Raw genomic sequence first — 18,997 nt, 5'->3', positions numbered from 1 at the left:
AAAATGAATAAAGTGTAATTAATAAATAATAATAATAATAAAAGATTTAAAAAATAAATAAATAAAATTTTCAATTGACAAAGCCAAAAAAAAAACAACAAAAAAAAAAAAAAAAAAAACAAGTAATACTTTTAGTTGAGTGGAAATCAATTTTATTTCTTTCCCCCAGACTCAGATAGTAAAGGATATGTATCCGTGTCTGTGTCTGTGTGTGTGCACACAGGTGTGCATGTACCTTAAGGATAACTTTTACATATTAGATTCACCTAAAATGGCAACATTGCCTGTATGGTTCTTATATGGATGGGAGAAGAAAGATGAGAGAAAAAGAATAAAGAACGGGATTTTCAATTTTTTCTCTTTTGTAATCAGGCTGACTGGAGCAGATTGTAGCCTCTTTGTGAGAGGTGAGAGGACTGACAGAAAATCTCTTGATGTCAAAATATTTTAGTGTCTAACACAAATAGCAAATGTTTTTTTTTCTTTGTTTTATTGAAGGTAAGTTTTTTCACATAATATGTTTTGATTATGGTTTCCTGTCCTTCTATTCCTCTCAGTACACCCCCATCTGGATCTACCCCTTTCTGTCTCATTAGAAAACAAACACACTTCTAGGAGATAGTAATATAATAAACCTATTATTACATAATAATATGACAAAACAAAAACTAACACATCCGAGTTGGACAAGACAAATAAACAGAAGGAAAAGAGTCCAAGAGAAGGTACAAGAATCAGAAATCCTCTTGTTCCCACACTCACAGATCCCATAAACCTAGTAAACTTGAAACCATAACATATACACACAGGACCCGCTGCAGATCAATGCATGCCCTGTGCATGCTGCTTCAGTCTCTGTGAGTTCATTTGAACTCTGATCATGTTGATTTAGAAGGCCCTGTTTCTTTGATGACCTACCTTCCCTCTGGCTTTTACACTCCTTTCTGCCTACTCATCAACAGGGTTCCCTGGGCCCTGGAGGGAGGGAATTGATGAAGACATCCTTCTTAGATCTGAGTGATCCATGGTCCCTCTTTCTATGCATAATATCTCACTTGAGTCTCTGTGTTTATTCCCATCTGCTGAAGGGGGAATTTTTCTGATGATAACTGAGCAAGGCATTTATCTATGAGTTTAACATAATGTCATTAGAAGTCATTTTATTTCTAGGTTTTATTTTATTTTCATGTTCTAGAGCAGTAGTATTTCCTTTTACTCTAGGTCCCTGGGTTATCTAGTCTCAGATTCTTGGTCATCCAAGCAGTGTTGGGTATGGGCTTCCTCCTATGGAGTGGGCCTTCAGTCAAATCACATATTGACTGGTTGCTCGTGCAAGCCTTGTGCCACCATTGCACTAGCATAGCTTGCAGGCAGGACACCATTGTATATCGAAAAGTTTGTGGCTAGATCGGTGTCTATGCTTCTCTTTTGGCAGTGTGCAGAGTGCTGTTCTGTAGCAAAGACTCTAGCACATAGAGATGAAGGCACCACTATGTGCCTCATAGGCACCAATTCGACTTCTGTGTGTTCAGTGTGCTCTGTAGGTATCTTCAGCTTGGGCCTGGGCATCAGTTTGTGGAGAGAAGTTTATAGTCTAGGCTGTCTGGAACAGCCTGGGTTGTTTGGAGGCTCCATAATACATTTTTGATCAAGATGTAACCCAGTACTTGTAAAGCTTCACTTAGTGATAAGAGATACACACTTGGGGATTTGTATCCTCCATTATTTACTGATTTTATTCACATTGCCTTCATATATGTACATAGTTTAGGAAGCTTCTACTGTATTAGGTTTTATACTACCCCTCAAACCGCCCTTAATTTTATGTCTCTCCCCATATTCCACACCTTATTTCCCTTTTGTCTCTCTCTGTCTTGATTTTCCTGTCCCAGCCCCTTTCCTATCCTTCCCTAATGATCTATCCTATTGCCCTTTCCTAGCGAGATCTGTCCACCCCCTAGTCCTTACTCTATACTTAAACTCTGTAATTCTATAGACTGTAACTTGGTTGTCATTGACTCACCTGCTAATATCCACATATAAGCAAATATATATATGTTTGTCTTGCTGGTTGACTTTTTCTAGTTCCATCAATTTTTCATGATTTCATTTTTAACTGCTGAGTAATAATCCACATTTTCTTTATCCATTATTTTGTTGAGAGACATCCAGATTGTTTCAGCAATGAACATGGTTGAGAAAGTGTCCCTGAAGTATTCTTTGCATATATGCCCAAGATTAGTGCATTAGTAATTTTTGATGGACATTTTTTAAAAATAATTTTTATTCTTTAAGAAATTCATATAATGTATATGATAATATTCATTGATATTCCTTCCTATCACTCTTCTTCAAAACTCTTCCAAGATTCAACTTTTCCTTCTTACTCTCCTCCACTCTGTGTCTTCTTTTATTTATTTGTTTTATATTTTTGCTAACCATATTGCTATAATGTCATGGGAGCAGTTTCCACCATATTGCTGTAATATCATGGGAGCAGCTCCCATGACGTGTGCAGAAGACACTATCTCACAGCAGATATCTTTGTTTTCTAGTTTTTGCAATCTTTCTGCTCCCCACTTCTGTAATTGTCTGTGAGCCTTAGGTGTGAGTTGTAAATGTATTAACTGGGAGAGGCACACCCTTTCCTCAGTTAATTCTCTGTATTTTGACAAGTTGTGGCTTTCTGTAATGATCTCTGTCTACTAAAGAAAGACACTTCTTTAATCACTGGAGAGAGCTGCACTTATCTGTGGGTGTAAGTTTGAGTATTTGGATCACAGTTTGTGATAGTGGCAGCTTCTTATCTGGGACCCACAGCCTCACTAGCCATGGGGAATTGACAGATTTACACTGCAAGGCATGAGTTCCCTCTTATTTAGCAGATTTTAGGTTCCAATTCAATGGCTGTTGTGGTATAATAATATTTATTATTGATATATCTTTTAGTTAACCAGCGGTTATTCCTAAACCAGCTGTATACCCAAATCAGCATACAGAGACTGGAATTTATTTAATTAACCTAGAGCACAATGCTGGGCAATAGTTATTCCATCCTAAACCTCCATGCCCACATAATTTCCTACCATTCAGATTTTACCCATTATACTTGCTTTCAGTCATATCTTAGGTCTGGTACATTTCTCCAAGTGGTTCTAAGACCACTCCTATGGATTCTCTCTCCTTCCTCCTGCTTCTTCCTCTTTTCCCTCCGGACCATGATGCCCCACCCTATCTTCTCCATTGCACAGCAATGGCTGGTTGTTTAATTGACAATGTAGAGAACAAATGGTGGCATGTTTACACAACCTTGAGACAGGTGATACTTCACATCACAATGCAACATCCAGATTGAAACCAGAGAGTGGGGGAGAGAAATCAGCATTTGAATGAACAGGGTCAAGTGTGTACATTCCAAAAAAACATTATACCACCCCAGGATATAAGTGCTCCTACTGTACCTTTTAAAATATCTTGACATTCTGGTCATGGTTATGATATGCAAGCATTACACCTAGAAAAAGCTTGCTGGATTGAATATTTTCCTCCATGGGGAACTTTCATAGTTCCTTTGAATGGAATCTTATCCCTCCTGGATTTTTTTGCCACTCTTTAGTCCTTATGAAAGTTATTAATGGTATCTAGTGGGGTTTGCCTTCCTTCGGCTAAAACTTGATGTTGGTTTCTCACGAAAAAGTAAATCACTAGTTTCACCTGCAGCTTGTACTGTGAAATCCTCAGTGTCCTTTCACATTTCCTGGCAGGGTCAGTGTCAAGTGAAAGCAGGAAATCACCAGAAATCTGTATGTATCAGTTCATGGCTCACCCTTCCCTTCTCTATGTAGCTATATCCATCCAACCTGTCTTTGTGTCCTTGTCCTTCTTACCTTTCACTGTCAGCCTAACACAAACTAAGTCACCTGGGAACAGACTCTCAGCGAGGGACTGCCTAGACAGATTGGCCTGTGGCCATGTCTGTGGGAGATGGTCTTCCTGACACAGGGCCGAGATATGGAAGAAAGACACCTATGCATGAGTCTGCAAGTGAGCAAATGTTTTTCCATAGTTTCTCTTGCAAATTCCTGCTTTAGTTCCTTCCCTGATTTTCCTCCATGACAGACTGTGTCCTGCAGGTGTGAGCCAAATAAGTTTCCTTCCCTAAGTTGATTTTGGCTCTTGCGTTTCATTACAACAACTGAAAGGAAACTAGAACATGCTCTTTCCACCCTTCCCATCCCCCAGGGGTGGTTCTTTCAACAGGCTTTTTCCCCATACCATGTATTTATACAGATGAAGTTCAACTTTGAAAAAGAGATATCAAAATTTCTTTTAGGCAGAAAAAACAGGGCCAATTGGTCATAAAGTATTAAATAGAACAGAAGACCAAAGGGAGAGAAGGGTATTTCAGGCAGCCAGCCAACCCAGTTTCATCCTGTTCAATGTAGAAAGGGTTGGCTCTCCAACTTTGATAAGAATTGGACTGATCTGAAGTTCTCATTCACCACAGGGTTTTCCAAACTCTAATCCAGGGGCCTATACAGATTTTTGATTAAACTTATCAAGAGTTGTTGCAGGTCTTTGAAAAACATTTAGGGAAAATCTAGGGGATGAAATGACACGCAGTTAGTTGAGTGCCAATATGCTCAGCCTATATTCTGAATCCACATGGGTTAAAGGACTTTATCTTTAATCTTAACGGTTATCACCTTAAATCACTCGATGATTCTAGCCCTTCATTACTATCCCCTCCCTCCACTTTGCAAGAGCAGGATATTTCTAGTTGAAAAAAAGACACTGGTCTATAGTAGCATGCTTATACTTGTTTTCTATTAATGGTTCAAAAGACAAAAATATTTCCCTCAAAATCCTGCACTTCAGGACATGTAGGTATTCTTTATACCACCAATTATGGTTTTATTTATTTTTCTTCATATATCAATTGAAGCACAAGAATTGAAAATGGCATACCTATTTGACAAGCAGTTCTAAGGTTTTACTAAGACTTAATATATTGTATTCCATTTTTATCAGAATATTGTAGCAAGCAATTCTTTTACAGTTATTGCTTTTTAAGAACCATGAATTGTCTGAACACTAGGATATAATTCCTCAGTCTGAGTCCACTGATTTTTGAGACAGTTTCTTGCTAGTCTGGAACTCACAAGCTCTCTGTGTTAGTGAGCTGGCAAGCCATAGGTGGGACTCCTCCTGTCTCTGCCTCCCTAGCAGTGGGCTGCAAGTGCATGCCATTGTGCCAAGCTTTTTTGTGTCAGTTATGGGGATTTAACTCAGATTTTTGTGCTTGCAAGGAGAGTGCTTTACTGACTGAGGTTACTCCCAGCCACATTTTTCATAATTTTACAGGGAGGTTTATTACTACAGTTCATTCAGCATGTGTAGTTATAGATATCAGACACACCATTATGATCAACTCCTTAATTTAAACAAACAACAAGGCAGAATTAGAGGTTTAATAGACAAATCTGTGTGACTCCTCCTTTGTATAATGGCTTTCTCAATGAGTGATTTCTCACTTTTCTAAGTGCATGCATGGCCAGCTAGATTACCCACACCCAAGAGTAATGAATAGTTTAGGCATAAGGGCATGACTGAAGTGGCCTACACCACATGGGAAGATCTTCTTTCACGGAGACTGCTAAGACAGTAAAATGGCAAACTGGACATGATGCTGCCACAAGGCCAAGTGTTTGAAGGACAGAGAAAAACAGAGAGAGGAAAAAATGCTGAGAGATGGACAAAGATCTCTCTGGGGGATGAGCATTTGCTCCCAGGACCTTGCTGAGTTCCCAATTTCTAGCTATAGGGGACAATGAAATCCCTGTCTTGTCATTTGAAAATGAGATGCCCCCTGCAGGTTTGTGTGTTGAGGTGACACTACTGAGATGTGATGCAATCGTTAAGTAGGGACTGGTTGAATAAAATAGGTCACTGGGGCATGTTCTTGAGGAGCACATCTTGTGCTGCCTCCTTCCTTAGATGGCTCAGCTCTGCTTGTGTCTATCACATATGCTTATCCCATGTTATGCCTCAATATGGGTCCAGAGACATGGAGCCAAGTGACCATGGACTGAACCCTCTAAAACCGTGAGCCGAAAATCTGTCATCAAGTTTGTTCTGTTCATTACTTTGTCATAGTGATGAAAAAAAAAATACCTAATACAGAAAATTTGTAGCAGACAGTTGGGAATTTCTCTGCGGTTAAGCCTGACCTTGTGGCCCGTAAGGCATTGAAACTGTCTTGTATTGGTGATTTGGAAGACTGAAGAAGCCCAAAGTATTGTAAGCAGAACTGACAGGGTGATTCGAGGTGGTGGGGGAAGGAGCAGAGGAACAGAATGCAGGTAAAATTACAGACGGTGAAGTTTGTTTTTATGTGATCTTAGGTAGAAATGTGGAGTTACTTGGGGATTTGGGCAAGAGGCCATTATGTTACACTTTGGCAAGTAATTTATATTCATGTACAGAAACTTTGAGTGAGGCAAAATCTAAATGTATTGGACTAGTTAATTAGATAAAGAAAATTACAAGCCAGCCCAGCACTCAGGTTGTGACAAGGTTGTGATTAGATGCATTTAGCCAGTTTATAGTGAGAGCTGGTGGTAAAAATGAGAGCAGAAAGATTTAAAAACATAGTTTTGTAATGAAAGTGAGAATAAAATTAGAGCCAAAAGTCATGTGGTTCCCGTAGAGATTAGAGTGCACTCGGGCACTCTCTCTCTCTCTCTCTCTCTCTCTCACACACACACACACACACACACACACACACACACACACACACATGCATACTCACGCACGTACACACCTCAAAGGGACAATAGGGAAAAGATGCTCTTAAGGTATCTTAAGAATTGGCCTGATGCCACCCAGGGCTGACTCAAAAATATGAAAAAAATCAACTCATTTTTTTCTAATTTTCCCTTGAAAGGGAGAGCCTCTGAGGTACCCTGCTTAAACAGGGTCAGATTGGGGCCAGTTAGGAAGCTCTCTCTACTGGACTCATTTCATCATGTTCAGTCCCTCAGGTACTTTGAAGCCATTCCAGCTATGGCCAAAGGCGATCTAACTCATGGAACTGTCAGTGGACCTTGGTATAACCATGTGATGCCAGTATTGCAGGAAGAATGCAGGAGTTTCAGGGTCATGGAGGCTTCCACTCTGATTTCAAAGGAACGCCTGAGAGGCCAGAAAACATGTGGTAGGCTGCTCTGCTAGGGTAGTATGTGAAACTGTGATGGTCAAGGTAAATATGGAAACCCCAGAAAGTTGTGAAGGAATATCTACCAAGGAAAAGAATAGACAGAAAGTTGAGTCAGGCTGAGATCAGAGGCACTTGGTGACAAACCAGGGAATCGAGCTTACCTAAGACATTTGGATCTTCTTCATTCCACAGCATGCCCCAGTTTCTGGACATGGTGTTTGACCTGCTGAGTTTCAGTCTTGCTTTGATCTGGTCCTTCCTTACTGTTTTCCCATTCTTCCTTTTTAGGGTGGGCATGTTTACTCTGTCTTCAAGAATGTGACTTTCTTTTTTACCATAGAGGCCCTTGCAGCTAAGAGTTTGCCATGAGTCCCATGGGGGACATTGAATTTGGACTTTTGAGCAAGTATTGTCCCTCTGGATACTTTGGGGAGCATTTTTTGATAGACTAAAAACATTTTGCACTATGAAATGCCCATAAACCAAGGGACCCAGGAGTGGCATGTTCTTTTCCAAGTCTTAAGTTCCCTCACAGGCTTACTAATTGAACACTTGTTCCCCAAATTGTTGTACTTTTTGACAGATGTGGAACCTGTGGGAGGCAGGCATCTAAAGGGAGGAAGCTTGTTTTGGGAAGTTCCATTATGACCCTATTGCTCTCACCTAATCTGAGAGACTTTTCTACTGCTGTAGCAATACACTATGAATGAGGCAACTTATAAAACAAAGAACTTAATTAGGAAAAGCAAAGATCTGGAAACAGGTACCTGGAGCCATACTTCCTAATGCTTTCAGGCATGTGAGCCTGTGGAGACCATTCTCATTCAAACCACCACATTCCCTTTGCTGTTTCCTGCCAACCATGTGATAAACAGCCTCCTCCTTCATATGCTTTAATACTGGAGTTGAGAATTTGATTACAAGAGCCTCAGTGAGCAATATGGCTGGTTCTAGATGCTTTATATACAATGTCCTCTTGGTGATCAGGCTTTGTGCACTGTTGAAATGAGTCTTAAACACTAGAATGCATTAAACATCAATGGTGTTATCTGGTAGAAACAGTCTCAGGTTCACACAGGTTCAATTAGAGGGGGATTGGGTGGGCTAAAACTTGTCTTTGTTCAAACTTGTCCTTACTGCAGCCTGGAGGACCAGTCTAGTCTCTGATTTCTCTCCATGCCTAACACATAAGGTCTATGCACATTTCAGATGGGGAAGCTTTATGTTAGTCTTTCCTTTTACCTGAAAACCTTTGTCCTCCAGATATCTGCAAGGCTAAATTATTCCTCTAAGCCTTGGTAGCATGCTTCTTTCTCAGTCTTATTCTGACCCAGTGTTATTCTGTAATACTTGACACAGTAACAGGACTATTTCACTATCCCACACCACCTTTCTGCTTTATCTAGGGTTGTTGTTGTTGTTTTGCCTTCTTCTTGAACCTTTTTACCTTTCAAAGTTCTATACAGTTTAATTCTATATTCATCACATGCCCTACTTCTCCTCTCTTTCTTCTGACTAGAAAGCAAACCCTTTGAATTCATGGTTCTTTCATTTGCTCACTGATGTGTCTGAAGCGTCTTTGGTACATAGCATCCACTCGATAAATGTGTTTTGAATGAAAGCAATTTTCTTGTAACAGGATGAAAAATTTAAGTGTGCCTAGACCCATTATTATTTTAGTTTCTAATACCTCATAATCCAGGTTGCTAAAATCTTCTTTCTTTTGAAACTGAGAAGTGCTAAGAGGGGGTAAGTGATGGAATGGGTGTTCTGTGTGGATTCTGGTGCTCCATAGAGTTGCCCAGCTGGGTCTACTGTGCCTTGTTTAGCCTCACTTCCCATGGGGCTTTTCTTTTGGGATGGGGTAGCATGCAGTTTTCTAACCAATGTCAGCTTTAGTATTGGAGGAAGAGTTTTTCTGTTACTATACTATCCATCCTTGTAAGCAACCAGATATCCACAGTGTGTAAGCAGCATACATGGGATATAGATACACAATAAGTGTTATAAGAGAGATTTGCTTAGAAGGCATTGGTGGTACAACAATTCCAAGAGATGATGAAACAGCAGACCAGGGATGTGGGGAAGAGGCAGGAGCCCCAAAGTGCCTTTTTACCAGAGTGCCATGGGCATCTGGCTCTGAAATGGCTAGCATTGATTTGCATTCTGTGCACAGTGGCTTACACCAAGCAGTTCTGAGGCATATCAGACAGAGAACAATGACGGATGTATTCAAAGAGAGTGACTGTTGTCTCAGTAGACATTCCATAGTTATGGTTCTCTTCTTGGGATAGGAATTCCAGAGGCTAACTTCCATCCCTCCCACAGGGCTACCTGGTAGCTCACACTAACACTGATACATATTTTCACATCTCTTCTACTCACTGGAGACTGTCTTCCTTGAAGCTTGATAATTTACAAAGTAATCATTTAAAGTGTCAAAGATTGATTAAAGACAATGTTTTTAGGGGTGAAAACCATAGGGAAGATCGGACCTTCATAATTGTTTATATAGTGCCATCCTTTTAAAGTACTTATTTCAACTAATTTACTTGAATATAGGAATAGGCAGAATATACCACCGTATTTAGCCCTTTAAAGACCGGGTAAGTTTTTAACTAACATTCACTCCACCGAGGAAATGCCTGCTACTTTGTTTGCTCAGTTTCTGAGTGCTTGGGCAGCTGGTGTGTTTTGTTTGCTGAAGGGAAATTGGATTCTTAAAGAGACAGAGTAATCTTCTCTATTAAGCAATTAGATAAAATGGGCTTGGGGCACATTTAGCAGGTGGGCTTGAAAGTGAAAAAAAGATTTTTTTAAATCACATTTGGATTTTAAATGGATATTTTAAAATGTATCTAATACATTTAAAAGAAAATGATGCTTGAAAGGTTTTTTTCTCTATTAAGGCTTTCCAGTTAAGACCAAAGGGGCTGAGTATTAAGGAACTTATACAATGAAAAGAGAAGCTGCTTAAATGAAAGCAGGCCCTTAATTTAACTGAGATCCATCTTTTAAAAAAAAAAGTGAAATTTATTTCATATCTCCAGATTTTCTTCTTCCAGATTTCTTCTTAAAAAGGTATTATCACTTTTATTTTCCAGAGTCGCTCTTCACAGCAACGCTGCCACAACATGGGGACTCTCATAACACTGTTTATAGGTCAAAATGAAAACAAAAACCAAAACGAAACCAAAGGTGTTTTTCTCCAACTCATTACACTTTTAATATATTCATTTTTAATGGGAAGGCTAGCGATTTTTTTTTTTCTATGCCTTGATGTTTGGTAACTGCGAAATCTGAGAAAGAAGAGGCAAAACATCCTATAGTTATTGGTGATATACCTGCCTTAAAAGCATAATCACAGTTCAAGTCTCTGGCCGGAATTCCAGAGGCTAATTTCCACCCCTCCCACGGAGTCACCTGCTCCGGGGGAACCCCGGCCAGAAACTCGGGTCGCGCCAGGTCAATGTGTGTCTCTTGTTTACTCCGCCCCGGGCTGGGCGGTGGCGCGGACAAGGGGTGGGGAGAGGGTGCTACGGACCCAGGCGCTCCAGGAGGTTTTGGTTCCGATTGCTGGGGCAAAGCAGCTTGGGTGCCTGGGGTGGGTGGCGCGCGGACCCTCTCCACGATGAGCCCATCCAGAGGAGGCGCTCCGAGCTCCGGCATGGCCCAGAAGCCTGTGTCTGCGCTCCAGCGCGGCGACCTCCTGGGAACCACCCGCGAGGGTGCACATGAGTCCACACACGCTGGGTAACGGCCCGAGGGAGCCCCGGTGTCCCCCGGGTGTTGCCGGGCTGGGAGGAAGCCAGAGTCCCGGCCCCTACTCGCTTGGGATTCCCTCCGCCTTCCCGCGCCCCGCCCAGCTCTCCCAGTGCTGGGTGTGATTTCAGTCCCTACCAAGGAAACAGAAGCGCGCAGCTGGAGGTGGCGGCTCGCCCCCTTTCTCCGCACGGCCCCCAAGGAAGCCGGCAGCTGCTCCCCGCGCCGCTGCTTAGCCTATTTGAATACCCGGACGAGGGCGGGCAGCTTCCTGAGCGGGGTGCACCCGGGGCGCCCTGGGGAGTGACCCCGGGGAAAGCAATTGGGGCCTTTGGAGAGCGTGAAAACTTCGTGCTTCCGCCAGGGCACGGAAAATGCTGATAAAAGCACTTTTGAGAGTTCCAGGGGCTGCAGTATAATTTTCTTTTTTTCTCAGCTGATAACAAAACAGAGTACAACCAGGAGTGAAGAGGCTAGAGACCCATGGTACCCGGGCAAAATGTGAGGACCTCACAGATCGCCTAATTCCGTTCCCTAGGAAGGCTAGGAACCAGTACGTGGGAAGGGGGTTGGAGTGGGAAGGGGATGGGCACGAAGGAGGTTTCCACACCCTAGTAGGAAATTCTCAGACTGCTCCAGACGCCCTAGTGTCTCTTAGCGGCAGGCTGACACCGGCTCTCCGGGGAGCGGGCCCTGCTCCCAGCGAGGGGAGGCGCGCAGCGACCTTCCGTCCCCGAAAGCCAGCAGCGGGGCTAGTCCAGGTCGCCGGCGCACCGCACATCCTTCGCCCCGCTGGCCGGCTGCAGACAGGTTTTTCTGGTTCAGCCTCCCTCCCAGGGACGCGCTGGGGGATCCGATGACGTCGCTGGCTGAGTCTCTCCCTCTTCCTCCCTCCCTCCGCTCGCCTCTCCCCCGCCCGCCCTCGCCGCGCACTCCTCCTAGTAACTTCTGTTCGGGGAGGCGCTGCCAGGAATAACCCGGTGCGTCCACAGCCCGGAGGGGAGGCGGCCGCTGCGGCTCCCGCAAGCCGGCAAACTGCGGCCCGGGCCCCGCGGCGCAAGCCCCAGCCTGGCGGCCCCGGCCCCGGCTCCATTTCCTTACAGTGTCCGAAAATAAATAAATATATAAATAAAGGCAAGAGGAGCCTGGGCTGGCGGTGGGGATCGCCTCCCTCCCTCCTCCCTCCCTCCGCGCCCGCCCTCCCTCTGTCCTTAAGGAAATGCTACCAGACACCCCCCACCAGACACGCTCAGCCTGGGCGAGGAGCGGCCGCGGCAGCAAGAACAAGGGCACCGGGGGGCTTTCCTCCCCTCCTCCTCTCCCTCCTCTTCCTCCTCCTGCGCAGCGGTGACTTTACAGGTGAGCGGCTGCCGCGGCTGCGAGGATCCCCCCCACCGCCCGCCGTGTCGCGCCCTCCTCCGGTCGCTGTCACCCGGACCGCCCGGAGCTGACAGCCGCCCGAGGGGCTCGCGGCCGCGAGGCTGGCGGCCGGCGGGAGGCGGGCTGGAGGTGAGGGGGTGGAGAGCTGGAAAGCGGGGCGCCGCCGGGCTCGGTCTCTCCCCCGTGGAGGAGGGTCTCTGCAAAAAGAAAAAGAAAAAGAAAAAAGAAAAAGACATCTTCGGTGACTGTGGCACAAGTATCTGCCAAGTTGAGTCTTGGACATCGAAGCTTGCCCGGAGCCCGAGCAACTTGAAAGGTCTCCTGCCTGGGTAGCAGCCTCCCTCCACGCCTCGACTCTCGGGTGCTGGGTGCAGCCCGGGGGTGCGTGGAGGGCGCACCGGCCGCCGGCAGAGCAGAGCGGCGGGAATCTAGGTCCCTTCTCGGCTCGGTAAGTGGCCTCGGCGCTGTGTTTTTCCTGCCTGCTCCGGAGAGCGAGCTTGTTTCACTTTACGCTGAAATCGGCGTCGCCCAACTCCAGCGCCCTCACCGCGGCGCGCCGCCCGGGACCGGCTTCGCGGCGGCCCAGGGGTGAGGGTCGGAGGGGGCGGGGATGGGGGAGACCTCGGCGAGGGGGGTCGGGCGCGTTGGGAAATGCGGGGAATACCCTGGCCGAGGATCTATGCAGATGAGGGGAGGCTGCTTTGCGTAATGTCCTGAGGGGGGAGGGGGCCGCGCGGGAGCGCTGGAGGCAGGAATGTGCCTGGTTACTAATGAGGGACGTGCACCGGCGCGCACCGCCCGGCCACCGCTGCGGCTGCCGCGGCCGGCTGCCGGTTGTCAGGTAGCGGGGGAGGGGGCGCGGCGCGGGGCTGGGGGTGGCGCGGGCGGGCGGACCGGCAGACCGCAAGGGCCGGGCCGCCGGCCTGCGGCCGAGCCATCGCAGCAGTGGCACTGGCTGTGAACGTTTCGGCGACTCCTTTCTCCTCCCGAGCGAGGAAGGAAGGAAGGAGAGAAGGAAGGAAGCGAAGAAGGAGGGGACTGTCTCCATGGAAGGTTCAGGCGGAGGCGCCCTCGCCCTTCGGGCGCACCGGCCACAGAGCGGCTCCAGCCGCCGCCGGCTGGCCCCCGGCGTGTGGAGACGGGTGGGGGCGGATTGCATGCTTGTTTGTGCTTCTGGTTGGGGGATCGGCAAGAAACATGTGTGTCTGAGCTGTGCACGGTGAGGAGCTGGGTCTGCGCCTTTATGTCTGTTCCCTGAAGTGGGTGGAACGTTGGCCCGTTCCGGGAATGTTCCATGACGTGGTGCAGCCACAGGAAGGGGGTTAACGAGGGGCTCTCTGCCGCGGCGGTTCTGCTGCCTGCTATCAAAGCAGATGTGCTGCTGCTGCCGCACCTCTCACCTCCCTTCACCCCCAGTCCCCCTCCTTTCCATTCTGTGCGGCTGCTACTGGTAGGGCTAAGACAAGGAAACAGCTCTGTGTGTGCCTGTGTATGTGCGTGTGCGTTTATGTGCGTGGGGGGTGGGTGGGTGGGTGATGTGCGTGTGTGGTGTCTGTCGTATTTGGTGGGGGGACGACTGCAGATCTGCCCTGCCATCCCAGCTGTTATCACAGATCGGTGCGCTTTATACGCATGTGCCTCCCGCGTCCTGTCCCTCTTACATAACATATCCAGTGCAGCAGAGGACGGGAGAAATGCGACCCCAACCCTCCAAGCTCACCCTGCGTGCGGGCTAGAAGGTCGGAGAGGGTCTCCGGATGTTGTGCTTCAGGGATGCAGCTGGGATCTCTCTGGGGAAGGGACCGAGGGAAAGGAGGGTTTCTGGTAGTGGTTCCTCATTCGTCTACTTGAAAGCATCTAAGTGCAAAGGACTGCAGGAACTAGTCCTCTGAATGCGAAAGCTTTTGACTTGCGTTTTCAAGAGAAAGTGGGCGCTCTCACCCCGGAGATGGAGAGAAGAGAATGGGTCTTAATAAAGACGCCTGGAGAGCCCCGCAGTAACGTTTTGGGCTGGGGGCAGAGGAGACCAGCATGGAGGCGACCAGAGGAATCTTTCAATGATAGGTTACACTGCAAACCCCGGGACACCTGTAATGGCTTAGAATTCACACAGGAAGCAGTGTGTGCAACCGACATTGCAAAACCCTAATGCTCTTCTGCACAATTATTTAGGCCTAAAATGAACACACAGAGTCTTGCTTCCGGTACTTTCATTATAATAGAAAAATTGAACTGATTTTTTTTCTCTTTCCTTTTCTGCCATTTAAAAAATAACTCAATTTATTTAAAAACTATGTTGATACTTTTCTTCCACTCCCAACGCTAGATATTAACTCAGAGCCCTTGTCAGGGCTGTTGATTTTTTTTTTCTCTTCAGCACAGTTGTTTTTTTTTTTTTCATGAATAATCAAACTCAGAAATTACTTGAACTATTAATAGGATTCATAGTGATTAAATTTGCAGTGATCTGTCCTCCTAGAAAAAGGCCGTAGAACTTTATTAATACGTTTCTTCTAGTGATAATGATAGTATTTGTCCTTGAGCAAACCAGGTTGTTTTAAATATATGCATATGTCATGACATACATACATGTGTTAGGATTTGTGAATGCCTGATTGGTTAGGTGTCTTATAGGAATGCCAAGATACAATTTTACAAATTACCGGAGGATTGTGAGTTTTAGGATGTAGGTCCAGCAGTTTCCAAAACAGGAATGCTTTGCATGTGAGTGAGATGGAAATCAGTTTTTGTTGCTAAGAGAAAATTCTGGTGGATCCCCAAGGAATCATGGATGGAGCCGGGTTACAGCTGCATTTGTTCTGAGCTGGGAGAGACTTGTCAATATCTACATAATGACACTGTGCTTCATGTGTCATAATCTCTTCAACCACTAGGCTTGAAATGGGCAGTATATTTCACACGTGCAGAAAAGCACTGTATAATGGTGCTTAATCTTTTGGAAACTGAGATAGTTTGTTGCCTTGAGAATTGGAGGGGTATAACACAGGTTTGCTTATTGGCATCTCTAGTGTGTTTCAGTGATTGTATTTTATTTGATTGGCTATTAGAAGCAACTTATTTAAAGTGGTTTAAGGTTAAATCGCTGAAAATTGATTTGGAGACAGTTGGGGGAATAGTAGCATATTAATGATATTACGTACTTAGAATATGTACTATGTATATACTATAAATATGAGATAGCTTATATTTAAACTGGTTAGATCCTTGGGAGGTGTTTGGCAAAGTAGTATTAAAATAGATAAAGCATTTTTTTGCATTACATCCCATAAAAATAATTTATTCCGAAGTAACATAGCACATAAGGGAATGATCCTGTTTGACTACATTGGAAGATTACCTAGGAGGATCTTCTGATTGATCAGCTCCTTTTTCCTTGGGATGCGTTTACAGATGTTCTTGTTACTATGAAACAAAACAGAAGACAACATATAGGCAGGCGTGCCTTGGAGGAAAATGGTGCTTGTGTGGGCTTGAACTTTTGGCATTCAGAAACCAGGTTGACTGCCTTATATGTATTCCAGTAAAGTGATGAATTTGGTTTTATACTTTGGCAGTTTTGTTTTTTTTTTTTTAAGGGAAGGCTTCATTTTAGCTACAACAAATAGTAAGTGTGCTGCGTCTGTGTGTTTAGCTCCTGACTCAGTGCTAGTAGTTAGCAGAGGTTCATTTGAAAGCTTCAACACAGGAAAAGATTGGCAGAAAATACAGGGAATGGTAAAAGTGTAATCTGGTACTAGATGTGAAATAATTGAAACTTCTGGTGTGGCGACTATTGTACTAAGAGAATGGATTGCTACTCTCCTGTTGGCTAAAATACAGTTTTCACACTTTAGTTCCTAATGTCACAATGGAGCAGTGCTCCCTTTTTGCAAGTTATGGTAAAACTTAGAGAGAAAGAGTTTGAAAATCAGTATTGACAAAAGGTCTTAGACACCTATGATCATTTGGAAAATTATTTTAGCACTTAATTATTGTGACATAATTCCAAAACTTTGAAAAGAGGGTGTGTTTCCTGCCCAGTGCAACTTTGGCTTTTCTTGAGATGATCCAGCATTAAAGTGACATGTTCTTTACTGGCTACATGTTTGTGTTAGAACAGAACCAGAACTGCTTGCCATTTCATCCACCATTGGTCTGGACCAAAGATGTGCTAATCTTATCATATATTTATTTGTATGCTCTATCATTTGAGGTATCAACTATGACAAGTGATCTATTGTCTGAGTTAATCTGTAAGTTTAGTTTTTTTATTAGTTTAAAGCAGGCTGCAACCACTTACACATGGAGAGGAAAAAATGAAAATGATGTTTCTGTCTCTTGAGGGCAAGTCTGGGCAGGAAGGAGGTAGAGACTCATCACTTTTGGTTCATAGGATGGTTGACTGCAGGGGCAGGAAAAATCAGGACCACATTTTAAAATTTAAAAAATCTTTTTTGACTTTGGACTCATAATCTTAGTTGTCTTTTCTGAATACTGTGACAGATGTTCTGTCATCAGATTAATTTTCTAGTCTTTGTATTGTATAAGTATTTTCTATGAGTTGGTCCTTATGTTAGCTACTAAAATATAATGATGGGTCAAATCAGAAAGGGAGTTGGTGGGCAGTTGGTCACGTGTTGAATTTGTGTGTGTAATACTGCATTTGTTTTCAGGGCAATGGAAAAAGCATAAAGAAGCTTACATCACCCTGGTTCTGGGAGCAAACTAAAGAAAAGTGGATGAGAAAGTGCTGAAAGAACAGTGTAATCTTCATGAGGTTAGGAGATATCCATGTGTCCAGAAGCTGAAAGCAGGCCAGCGGAGCTGGAGGGCTATTCAGGAGAGAGAAGTGATAACAAGATAAGGCCAGACCTTGAGGGTCATGCTTCGGAGGCAGGTTGACCGCATGAGTGATTATCTAACCAGGCATAAATGAGGCCCACCCTTAGCAAATCAGGCCGTATGGTGCCCTTACTATTGGCAGTGCTAGAAGATAGTTCTTGCAAAGTGAATTCCCTGGCACTGGATGGAAATTTATAACAGACATCTCCTTTATAGTGCTTATTTATCAATTGGTTCTGACTCTAAGAGTTTTTAATGGCACTGAATGAGCTGACTTCAGTTTGTACTAATATTTGTAGTCATAAGGAAAATGCTTTTTGGGCTTTAGTAAGCTGAATTGCCCAGTATCATCAATACAATTGATGAATAACTACCAATTCAGAAGTTTCTTTCTTTCTTTTTATTTTTTTAAAACAGGGTCTTTGTGTTAAGTAACCATTTAATCTTTGGAACCCTGCTCAAACGGGATCTATGTATTTCTTAACAACTAGTGAATAGATAATTCATCTACATGACTGCAACTATCAAGACTTAATTTCATATGATTAGGGGTTGGAGTAATGTGATGTTGAAGGAAAAGAACTGGAAACAAAGGCTTGTGAGGACAGCTTTCCTTTCTTTTTTCGGTGAATCATTTTGTTAATACCCTTTCCATCTTATTTATAATGTTGGAAAAGTACGCAGCCGTCCAAGCTTGGACTCTGTAGACAGACTAACAGCAGGTCAACAAGACAGTTATCTCCGACTTCAAGGTTTCTTTTACAATCTGGAGAAGATGTATCATTTGCAAGCAAACCTTATTATTATATAGAATTAAAGCTTCCAAGTCCAGGTAGAATATAAGTGGGAACTTCCTGGAAAGAACTGAAGGTCTGTGCAGGAAAAGGGGGATTTGGGACTGGGAGCATTGAGGCTGAATAAAGAACTGAACTGGTGTGGTGGGTTAGAATGGTGGTCCCGGGGAGGGGCAGGGCCAGGGGAGCTGGGAAAGAGAGCTGGCTGTAGATCCTTTAGAATCTTTGGAAGAAGCTGGTATGTACTTGAGGATTGGGGCAGAGAAATGATGCTATGAAGTGTGTGCTTTAGAAAGGTTTTAAAGGTCTTGGTGCTAAGGAATTGATCAGAATGCCATACATTCACACACACACACACACACACACACACATGGAGGCTGACCGTTGAATAGATTCAGTATGGAGGCTGACCTTCTTGTGTGACAGTAAGACTTTTTTGTGTCTTTGTCTTAATGTTACCTTACCATGCAGTAAAAAAGCAGATCAAAATATTTCATTAAACACTATTGCTAATGGAGGCTGAGCAGCATTTTAAGTGAAGTATGTCACTATTATTTTCAGCAACTCTATAAAGTTTTATCCTAGAAAATATTCACAATGATGTAGTGAAAGCTGACAACCAAATACCAGTGTGTAAGAGTGCTCATAGTTAAAAGTAGATAGAGCATTGATAATTCGGCTGAGCTGTCTAAGGAATGGATGGCTGATTCACTGGGAAGGTATTAGAACACGGTTTTTCATTGGTAACCAGTTTGTATCTGTATCGAAATGGTGACAGTGTTGGACAGCGAGGGAGGGGCGAGTTTGAAATACAAAGCTTCATTTGTCAAAAGAAAGCAGATAATGGCAGATGTTATTTGCATTGGGGCAGATTCATTTGATGTTAAAAGCCCAGCAAAAACCTGCAACTTTGATAACTAGGCTTTAGGTAAATTTGGACATGCCCTCATTTGTAATAACTTAAGGTTCTATAAGTATACATGCCTGCCTTCAGGCAAAC

The 18,997-nt window shown here is 44.2% G+C and overlaps 1 protein-coding gene across 4 annotated transcripts in view; it reads left to right on the top strand.

Moving 5' to 3' along the window:
* Nucleotides 1-12,261: 12,261 nt before the first annotated feature.
* The window catches only part of Hivep2 (HIVEP zinc finger 2), a 197,219-nt gene continuing 190,483 nt past the window's right edge, over nt 12,262-18,997 (top strand). For 3 of the 4 annotated variants that reach the window (XM_055627707.1, XM_055627703.1, XM_055627704.1), the window contains exon 1: nt 12,552-12,809. The gene's annotated coding sequence lies outside the window, so the exon portion shown is untranslated. Of the gene's footprint in view, nt 12,341-12,551; nt 12,810-18,997 lie in introns of those variants that run through there. The other variant, XM_055627705.1, reaches the window with a different exon arrangement.

This window comes from Psammomys obesus, unplaced genomic scaffold (assembly GCF_907164565.1).
Source record: "Psammomys obesus unplaced genomic scaffold, mPsaObe1.curated_primary_1811, whole genome shotgun sequence".
Classification (NCBI taxonomy): domain Eukaryota; kingdom Metazoa; phylum Chordata; class Mammalia; order Rodentia; family Muridae; genus Psammomys; species Psammomys obesus.
The sequence above is the reverse complement of the archived record's forward strand: the minus strand, read 5'-3'. Positions and strand labels throughout refer to the sequence as shown.